A 10,635-nucleotide genomic window follows, 5' to 3' on the forward strand; every position below is an offset into this window, starting at 1 on the left:
GAGACAAATAAATATGCATGAATGATGTGATTCATGAATTATAAATGATGGTTTTGGTGTGAACCTTCGCATGTGAAATGAATGAGGTGGTTCGTATTAAATTGACACGGCATTGGCATGAGATGAAATTCCATTATGTTAGTTGAGAATGATGAGAGGGTATGGATTCACTGGAAAAATGAAGGAGATGGATTATGAAGAACAAGTATGCGATATGTATATGTAAATCTGTATGATGAATCTTTCTTTGTTGATTTAGCTTGTTTGGTCCGTGTCAGTGCGTAATTCCTTGGAGTCTCTAGGTGAGACTTTTAGGGTCGCGCTTTAGTGGTCGGGACGTAATTCCATGGCCCCTGTTAGTGGGTGTCCATGGTGGTGCCCCATTTGTATAACTTGGTAAGGATTCAAGGTAAGGTTGCATCCTAACACTCTAAGGAGTCAGTTAGTCTCACCTAGAGCAGACTGACCCCTGTGGTGAGAGTAGGAGGAGGCCCGAAATTCATTAAGGGCTAACCTTGTGTGTGAGGGAAATTGATTCATTGTAACACTTATAACACAAAGCTCGGGGGTGAGCAGAGGTATCCACCACAAGCGCAAGCATCCGCTGAATCCGACCAGGTCATATGTATCCAGATGAGTTGAGTCGTGTCTTAGTGTATTGTTTGAAAAGTCATAACATGCTTGGTTGATATGTGTATATGGGATTGTGAAAATATATTTGATTGTATGGATGAAATCTTTTGTGCTCTAGCTTACCCTACTTTCATTGTTGTGTGTTCTGCTGTGTGGTACTCTCTTTTGCGATGATCATCAACTTGTTAGTGTGATCATATGCGAGGAACACCCGTGGACAATAGGGAGATGATGGTTCCGCTGCATAGTCCGCGTGGATTGGACCTTATATCCTTTATGGGCTTTTCTTTAGGGCTATGGCCCATGTACTTGTTCATCCTTGGATTTATATTCCTTTTGTTAAACTCTGTATACAGTTTTCTTTTGGGCATCGTGGTGTGCCTTGGGTTTTAAGGAGTTGAGTTTTAAACTCCAGGACTGCGTTAGTACGTTATCTTTATGTGACGCTTCCTTTAATTTTGCATATTAAATTAAATGGGGTGTTACATTTATGGTATCAGAGCAGTCATTCCTTAGGTCTGTGGACTTGGATGTCCGCTTAGCTTTCTCTATGTCTTTCTGAGTGTTCTTAGTTAAATTTCTATCTTATCAAGCCTAACTAAGTGATTTCCTTGTGCTAGTGAACTATGGCACCTCATCGTAGGACCTTCCAATCATCTCAAGAAGACGCACCCGATATTGCTAGGGCAATAGAGGCGATGGTAGCTGCGATGGCGCAGCAAAGCACGACTATGATGCAGCAGCACGAGGCATCTATGCAGCGACAGGCAGCGTCGCTCGAGCAGCAGCAGTTGGTGATGCAACAAATGGAGGCTGCAAGAGTGGCTGCTGAGGATGCTCATCAGCAGCATATGGAGGCACTTCGTCAGCTGGAGGAGAACAAGGCGGCTGCCTTTGTGTTTAGTCTTGAGCCACGACCGATAGTTAGGGAGTGGAGCCTAGAGGATTTTCTGAAACATCATCCGGTGAAATTTGGCGATAGAGTCAGCCCAGATGTAACATCCCGTCAGGATATTACTAATTTACATAAATAAAACTTATTAAAATTATAAAGTTGCCGTATTTATGAATAAACCTCATTTCCCAAGAATGCGGGAAATTTAAATTTTATTAACTTCCGAGAATAAAAGCAAACTTTATAGTTCATAAAACTGAATAACATAATAAAACCTCTCATAAGAGTTTACAAAATAGTCCAACTCAAAATAATACAAAAAAAAGTGTAAAACTCCCAAGCATTTCTGATGAGTCATTATTTTCTTCCATTTCACTAGCCTTTGTGTACCCATTAGATAGTTGATTAGTGCTTAATTGTTCATCATTAGAGTGTTTTTCATCTGTTGGGCTTTATTAGGCCATTGTTCCGAATTTAGACTAATTTCACATTATTTGGCCTAATTTTTGTTTTTAATTATTTTTAGGTATTTGGGTGAAGCAAATTTTGTAGCTTGGACATTAATATTTAGTGGAAGAGACTTGCCACATCATTGCCACATCATTTCCATGTCATTTCCACGTCAGCAAAGTCAATGGGTCAACATTTGAGGCCCAGAGTGGCATTTTTGTAAATCTGAGTGGCAGAGTGAGAGTTTTGTAATTATGAGTGGCAAGGGTGATATGACCACGCGAATTAGGTCTGCATGAGGAGGCCAGCCGCTCCATCATCTTCAACCTCTCTTCAAAACCTCCATTTTCGTTCTCCAAGCTTCCATGGACGCCCCTCTTGCGGTTTTCACGTTTTTGGCTCATTTTTACCGTTTTTATGCATATTTGACAGCACCCATTGAGGGTTTTACGTTTTGAATTCGTTTTCTTGCTTGGGCAGTTCGTTTTTTGGGTTTTATTGACTTGGAACAATACCCATTCATGGGGTTTTCACATTTATATATGATAACACCGTTTTGCATTCCATTTAAGCTTTGAAATCTCTATTTTTGCTCTTAAATTGCGTTTTCAGATTTGATAAGTTAGGGTTCTTGGTTCTGATTTTTGTGATTTCAGTTTTGAAGTGTTTAATTACGCATTTCCATGTGTAGCTAAATTCGTGTATTGACTCCTTGATGAAAAATGCAATGAAGCTTTGAGGTTGTGCTTGTTTTGTGAAATCTGCCATGTTTTTGTTCTGAATTCGTGGAATGCATGTGGTGAATCTGTCAATGCTTAATTTACAGAGTAATTGCATGTGTTTTGTTTAAGAAATGTTCATGCTTAATGTATGTAGCTTGGCTGTCACGAATTTAAGGATGTGTGCATTGCTTAATTGCATAATGAAGCTAGATTGTAATTTTCGCTTAGTGAATTATTATCTAGTGGATTGAGACAAGGCAGGGTTGGTGTTATTTTGGTGGCCTATGATAAGTGAAATTGCGTTTGAATCAGGGATGTCAATACGGTTTTAGTCACTGTAGCATTTAAATTAATCTATTGATTATCTTTCTGAATCTGTCCGCCAACCCCCCCTATGTTTTATTGTTGTGTTCATCTGGAAAATTCGCTTTGAATAAAAATATTGGTCGTTGGGAGACGACTTGGTTCACTTTCATGTACTGCATTTAATATGTTTTAATTTGGTGGGGTACGACCTCTATCAAATTTGGCGCCGTTGCCGGGGACCAATCGTTTCGTTCAAAGTAAAATTTCCAGTGTGTTTGTGTTTTGTGTTTTGGTGTGTGTGTAGTTCAAGTGTGGTTGAGTTGGTATATGTTCATTGTGATGTTAATGTTGTGTTAAGTTCAGTGCCTGTTTCCATTCCTGTGTGTTTCTGTGTAGTGTAGTGCATAGTGTCGCGGCGCGCATGAATAGTGTCATTTGTAGTAGTGAATAGTGTTTGAATAGTGTCCGAATCTGGCATTTAACTTCTGGATTTTTGTTTTGGTAGCTACGGAGCTTGTTTTGACTTGAAATTTTTTCCCCCACTTCTAAGACATTGAACTTGATAGGAAAAATAGCTAGAGCAGTTGGTATGGTCTGAGTTAAGAGATTCAAAAAAATTTTGGATTGATTTTTAGTGAAACTTCAGAGGACCATAACTTTTGCTCTGGTTATCAGAATCACTATTATTTTATATGGATTTGGGGTAGAATTTGATTTCCTACAATCGCCGGTTTGCAAACTCAGATTCTCCAGAAAATGCCATTTTCTACATTTCAGCAATGTTTTTTGTGATTTTTCTTCATTTTTTCCACTTTTGAAAAATTGTTAAAAATACTTGTGCTTTGAGTTTTGATCTGATTTTTTTTGTGCTTCTGTTTGACCACTTAAAGGAATATCCTACCAATTTTCAAGTCATTTGGAGGTCGTTTGAGTATACTTGTAGTTATACCCTTTGTTATGCCAATATCACCACAATTAATGCTTTTTGGTGCATGACTAGGGGAAACCCAAGTGAATTACAACCATTTGACCCTGAGATTGATAGGACATTCCATAGAGGAAGTAGGCATCCTAGGAATCCATCTTTGCATGCTGAATATTCAGTGACATTTCCTGATTCTTCTGATTCTCATCACATTCCTGACACTCCTCATTCTTTGCATTCTGAGCATTTTCATACTGATAACATGGCTCAACCTCCTCCACCTCATGAGAGAACCATGAGTGAGCTCACTGCACCAGAGTTCACTTATGATAGTTTATGCATACATTACCCTGAGGAGGAGGTTCCATATGTGCTGAAAACTGGTTTGATACACTTGTTGCCAAAGTTTCATGGTCTTGCAGGTGAGGACCCGTGCAAACACTTGAAGCAGTTTCATGTCGTCTGTTCCACCATGAAGCCTGCAGATGTACAAGAGGACCATGTATACTTGAAGGCTTTCCCTCATTCTTTGGAGGGTAATGCGAAAGACTAGCTGTACTACCTAGCACCCAGGTCCATCACAAGCTGGGATGACCTGAAGAGATTGTTCCTTGCCAAGTTCTTTCCTGCTTCAAGGACAACAGCCATAAGGAAGGAGATTTCTGGCATCAAGCAGCAATCTGGGGAGACCCTTTATGAGTACTGGGAGAGGTTCAAGAATCTCTGTTCAAGCTGTCCACACCATCAGATTTCTGAACATCTCCTCCTGCAGTATTTTTATGAAGGCTTGCACCACATGGATCGAAATATGATTGATGCCGCAAGTGGTGGTGCCCTTGGTAACATAACCTCAGCTGCAGCCAGGCAACTGATAGAAAACATGGCTTCAAATTCTCAACAATTTGGCACAAGGAGTGATGCCATAGTTGTTAGAGGTGTTCATGATGTAGGAGCAGCCGAGTACACAAAGAAGTTGGAAAGTAAGATTGATGCTCTTACCACACTGGTCAATCAACTTGCTTCTAATTAGAGAGCTCTAGCTGTAAGAGTTTGTGGCCTTTGTACATCTGTTGATCACTTTACAGACTCTTGCCCAGCGTTGCAACAACAGGCTGGTTCTCCTTCTTCTTCTACACCAGTCGACACACCTCAGGCCTATGCAGCAAATATTTTCAACAACAATAGGCCCCAACAACAACAACAAAACCACCATGATTTGTCAACCAACAAATATAATCCAGGATGGAGGAATCACCCTAATTTGAGATGGGGCAACCAGGGTAACCAACAGCCCCAACAATTTCAAAATGTGCAACCACCTCCGCAACAAAGAGTTGCACCTGCACCACAAGCTGCTCCTGTTCCACCTGTACCCACACCAGCTCCTGCTGCAACACCTACACCTTCTTCTTCTACTTCATTGGAGGAGTTAGTCAGGATGATGACCCTTCAAAATATGCAATTTCAGCAAGAGACTAGGTCCTCAATCCAAAGTTTGACAAATCAAATGGGGCAGATGGCCACTCAGCTAAACCAGGCACAAGCTCAGAATTCTGACAAGCTTCCATCATAGACGGTGGAAAATCCGAGGAATGTGAGTGCCATTACATTGAGATCTGGGAAGAACATTCAAGTTCCCACTTCCGAGCCTACACCACCAAAGGAAGCTGACCCTGCCACACTTCAGAGAAAGCGTGATGCTCATGCAGCTGGTCCTTCCACATCTGGTGTGACTTCTACACCTTCCACCTCTACTGCTGCACCTTCCATACCTCTTCCTTTCCCTCCAAGAGCCATTCCAAGCAAAAAGATGGAAGAGGTTGACAGGGAGATCTTAGAAACTTTCAGGAAGGTGGAGGTGAACATACCTCTGTTGGATGCCATTAAACAAATTCCCAAATATGCAAAGTTCTTGAAGGAGCTATGCACGCACAAGAGGAGGCTAAAGGGAAACGAAAAGATCAGCATGGGCAGAAATGTGTCAACATTGATAGGTAAATCTGTTCCTCAGATTCCTGAGAAGTGCAAGGACCCAGGTACATTTTGTGTACCTTGCATCATAGGTAACAATAAATTTGAAAATGCAATGCTTGATCTTGGTGCTTCAATAAATGTAATGCCTCTGTCTATTTTTAAATCTCTTTCTCTTGGACCCCTGCAACCTACGGGTGTGGTGATTCAGTTGGCAAATAGAAGTGTTGCCCACCCCGCAGGTTTGGTTGATGATGTTTTGGTTCGTGTCGGTGAATTGATTTTCCTAGCTGATTTTTACATTCTTGACATGGAAGAGGGATTTTCACATGGTTCTGCACCAATCATTTTAGGCAGACCATTTTTGAAAACTGCACGAACCAAAGTTGATGTCCATGCAGGTACTTTGTCCATGGAGTTCGATGATATTGTTATGCGATTCAACATTCTGGATGCCATGAAACATCCTTCTGAGGATCATTCTGTTTTTCACGTGGATATTATTGATGATGTTGTTGATGGATTGATTTCTGATTTCCACTCTTTGCATGCATTAAAACATTCATCCGTGTCTGAGTTATCTGAATTTGCATGCATTGATGTTCTTGATTCTGATTTTGCTTCTGATTCTGATGATGCTGAATATGATGTGGATAATATTGAATCTAATGAGTTTGACTCTCTGGATGTTGTACCTATTCACTTTGATGTTATACAATCAGGTTGCACTAACCATGTTGCAGGAAGTACACATGCATCCGATTGTTATGCTCAGGTACAAGCTGTGGAACCCATTTCTCCCTCCCTTCTGGTTCCTGATATTCAGCCAGCATCTAGTACTCCAGAGTTAAAACCACTGCCAGACAACCTCAAGTATGTCTACTTAGAGGAGGAGGACAAACTGCTTGTCATCATTTCCACCTCCCTCACTGCTGAACAAGAGCAGAGGTTGTTGCACGTTCTTAAAAAGCATAAGAAGGCAATTGGATGGACATTGGCTGACATCCCTGGTATTAGCCCATCAACATGCATGCACAGGATATTGTTGGAAGATGGAGCAAAGCCAGTGAGACAGCCACAGAGGCGACTCAACCCTATCATCTTGGATGTTGTAAAGAAGGAGGTGACCAAGCTTCTACAAGCTGGGATCATCTACCCCATTTCTGACAGTCAGTGGGTTAGCCCCATCCATGTTGTTCCAAAGAAGACTGGCCTCACTGTAGTCAAGAATGAAAAAGAGGAGCTGATTCCAACAATAGTGCAAAATAGTTGGAGGGTTTGCATTGACTACAGAAGGCTAAACCAAGAAACCAGAAAAGACCATTTCCCCCTGCCTTTTATTGATCAGATGCTTGAGCGCTTGGCAGGTAAGTCCCACTATTGCTTTCTTGATGGGTTTTCTGGTTATTTTCAAATTCACATTGCACCTGAGGACCAAGAAAAAACTACATTCACCTGCCCCTTTGGCATTTTTGCCTATAGGAGGATGCCGTTTGGCCTATGCAATGCCCCTGGCACATTCCAGCGGTGCATGCTTAGCATTTTTAGTGATTTTCTTGAAAAATGCATAGAGGTGTTTATGGACGACTTTACCGTATATGGGTCCTCATTTGATGCATGTTTGGATAGTTTGGACAGAGTTTTAAACAGGTGCATCCAATCTAACCTTGTTCTCAATTTTGAGAAATGTCATTTCATGGTAGAACAAGGCATAGTATTGGGGCACATAATTTCAAAAAAGGGCATTGAAGTTGACCCTGCCAAGATCTCAATTATTTCACAATTGCCTTACCCCTCTTCTGTGCGAGAGGTTCGTTCTTTTCTTGGCCATGCAGGGTTTTACAGGCGCTTCATTCAAGACTTCAATAAGAAGGCCCTCCCACTATCCAACCTACTGCAAAAGGATGTTGACTTCATCTTTGATGAAGGATGCAAAGAGGCTTTTGATTGCCTCAAGAAGGCCCTGACCACAACTCCAATCATTCAGGCGCCCGACTGGACAGCCCCATTTGAGCTTATGTGTGATGCATCCAACTATGCATTAGGGGCTGTTCTAGCTCAAAGGATTGATAAGCAGCCGAGGGCAATCTACTACGCCTCTAGGACATTAGGTGTTGCCCAATCAAATTACACCACAACAGAAAAAGAGCTCCTTGCGGTAGTTTTTGCACTTGAAAAGTTTCGATCTTATCTGCTTGGTTCTCCTGTTGTTGTGTTTACTGACCATGCAGCTCTTAAGTACCTGTTGAAGAAGGCAGAATCAAAACCTCGATTGATAAGATGGATGCTCTGGCTCCAAGAATTTGATTTGGAGATCCGTGATAGGAGCGGAGCATAAAACCTGGTTGCAGACCACCTAAGCAGGATTGAGAGGTCTACTGATGATGCTTCACCGATCCGGGATGACTTTCCCGATGAAAGTTTGTTGACACTCTCTACTTCTTCCTCACCTTGGTTTGCTAACATTGTTAATTATCTTGCTGCTTCTGTTTTTCCTCCCCTAGCATCCAGAGCTCAATGTGATAAACTCAAGAGCGATGCTAGGTATTACATTTGGGATGACCCCTATCTGTGGTAAATGTGCAGTGATCAGGTTACCAGGAGATGCATTCCGGACCATGAGATTGACTCGGTCCTCAAATTTTGTCATTCATCTGCACCTGGTGGTCACCTTGGCACACAAAGGACAGCTCGTAAGGTGCTAGATTGCGGATTTTATTGGCCCACCATCTTCAAAGATGCGTGGAGGATTTGTAGCACATGTGAGGAATGCCAACGAGCAAGAGGAGCCATTTCTTGGAGACAACAGATGCCTCAACAACCCATGCTATTTTGTGAGGTGTTTGACGTCTGAGGTATAGATTTCATGGGCCCTTTCCCTGTCTCTTTTGGTTTCACTTACATCTTGCTTGCTGTTGATTATGTTTCAAAATGGGTGGAAGCCAAAGCCACTAGAACTAATGATGCTCGAGTTGTTGTGGATTTTGTTAGGTCTCACATATTTTGCAGGTTTGGAGTTCCTCGAGCTATTGCTAGTGACCAAGGCACCCATTTTTGCAACAGATCCTTGGGGGGTTTTGCTTCAAAAGTACGGGGTTGTGCATAAACTTTCTACACCATATCACCCCCAAACTAATAGGCAAGCCGAGATCTCAAACAGAGAAATCAAGAGGATCTTGGAGAAGATTGTGCAGCCCAACAGGAAGGATTGGAGCAATAGACTTGAGGACGCTCTATGGGCTCACAGGACTGCTTACAAGGCACCTATAGGGATGTCTCCTTATCGGGTTGTCTTTGGTAAGCCATGCCACCTTCCAGTGGAGATAGAGCATCGAGCCTACTGGGCTGTCAAGTCATGCAACTTCTCTCTTGATCAAGCTGGAGAGGAAAGGAAGCTGCAATTGAACGAGTTGGATGAGATCCGTTTGGAGGCATATCAGAACTCTATGTTCTACAAGGAGAAGACTAAGAGATTCCATGATAGCTCCATTGCTAGAAAGGAGTTTGTTGTTGGTCAGCAAGTTTTACTGTATAACTCCAGACTTGGACTCATGGGGGGTAAGTTGAGATCAAAGTGGATTGGTCCTTTTGTTGTCACTAATGTTTATCCTTATGGTGCAGTTGAAATCAAAAGCCAGTCCACAGATAAGAGCTTCAAAGTGAATGGGCATCGTCTTAAGCCATTCCTCAGCAATCCTGCCTTGGTGGATACTGTTGTGGAGGAAACTTCCCTGCTTGACCCCACTGCTGTTTCACCATGATTCAGGGAGTTTTCTTTCCCCTTCTTCTTTACTTTTATTGCACTTGTCCAGGTCTGTCTGTCTGTTGTTGTTTCCGTTTGTTTGTTTCATTTTTGTTAATTTGTGTTAATTAGTGTGATGTTTTTGTTTTCTGTTTGGGACACTCACTTCACTTTTGGAGGATGAGTTGTTGGTTATTCTGTGAACTGTTATCCTTGCTTTGTCTTTGCATGTCAACTTGCTTTTGGAATTAGTTTACCCTCTGTAAGAATTTAAGCCACTCTCTGTTCTTTGATTGTGTGATATATGTCTCTTGAATGCTTGCACAGTGGCCTTGGCTTGACTCTTTCTGAATGCCTTTCTGATTCACATGCATGTTAGGATATGATTTAGGCAATTTTATTCTGTGAGCCTACAACCAGATGAGCCTACCTTGAACTGTTTCCGTTGATACCCCTTTTTGAGCTTGCATACCCTTTCATTGTTTTACAGCTCATTACAAGCCCTTAGCCTGAAAAACCATGATTATTCCTACCTTAGGAAATTTTGGAGCTTTGGAATTGTTTTGGGAATGGGTGCTCAATTAAGTGTGGTCGCGCACAACAAGTGTGGTTGTGCGCGCACTTGTTGTTGGTTCTTGGAATTCCTCATTTGTACACCAAAGTGGGATTTCCAAATTGTTGTTTCTCTGCATGTTCTTTGTATAGAAAAAGAAAAAAAAAGAAAACAAAAAGAGAGAAAACAAAAAGAAAAGAAAAGAGAATAAAGAAAAGAAATAAAAAGGAGTTTGGATTTGAGCATTGTGTGAGAACCGAAGTTGGAAGTGTTGGTGTTTGGGATTACTTTCATGATTGATTGAGACTTATTCCCCATTGCTCCTCTATTTCCATGGTTGCTTAGCTACTGATCCATATGTTCCACACCTTGTCCTTAGCCCCATTACAACCTTGAAAAGTCCTTCTGATCTTGACCTGCATGTGTTTCTGGTTTGGT

General features: G+C 41.7%; 1 non-coding gene and 1 pseudogene across 1 annotated transcript; one reads left to right on the plus strand and one right to left on the minus strand.

Annotated features, from left to right (window-relative positions):
- Nucleotides 1–3,955: 3,955 nt before the first annotated feature.
- Nucleotides 3,956–9,008, plus strand: LOC146887630 (uncharacterized; annotated as a pseudogene).
- On the minus strand, nt 4,575–4,681 carry LOC114180043 (small nucleolar RNA R71). Its single transcript, XR_003603619.1, has one exon. It is a non-coding gene; the product is annotated as a small nucleolar RNA R71 (small nucleolar RNA).
- Nucleotides 9,009–10,635: the final 1,627 nt, after the last annotated feature.

Source organism: Vigna unguiculata, chromosome 3, assembly GCF_037176805.1.
Source record: "Vigna unguiculata cultivar grain cowpea cultivar isolate G323 ecotype 2 chromosome 3, ASM3717680v1, whole genome shotgun sequence".
NCBI classification, from domain to species: Eukaryota; Viridiplantae; Streptophyta; class Magnoliopsida; order Fabales; family Fabaceae; genus Vigna; species Vigna unguiculata.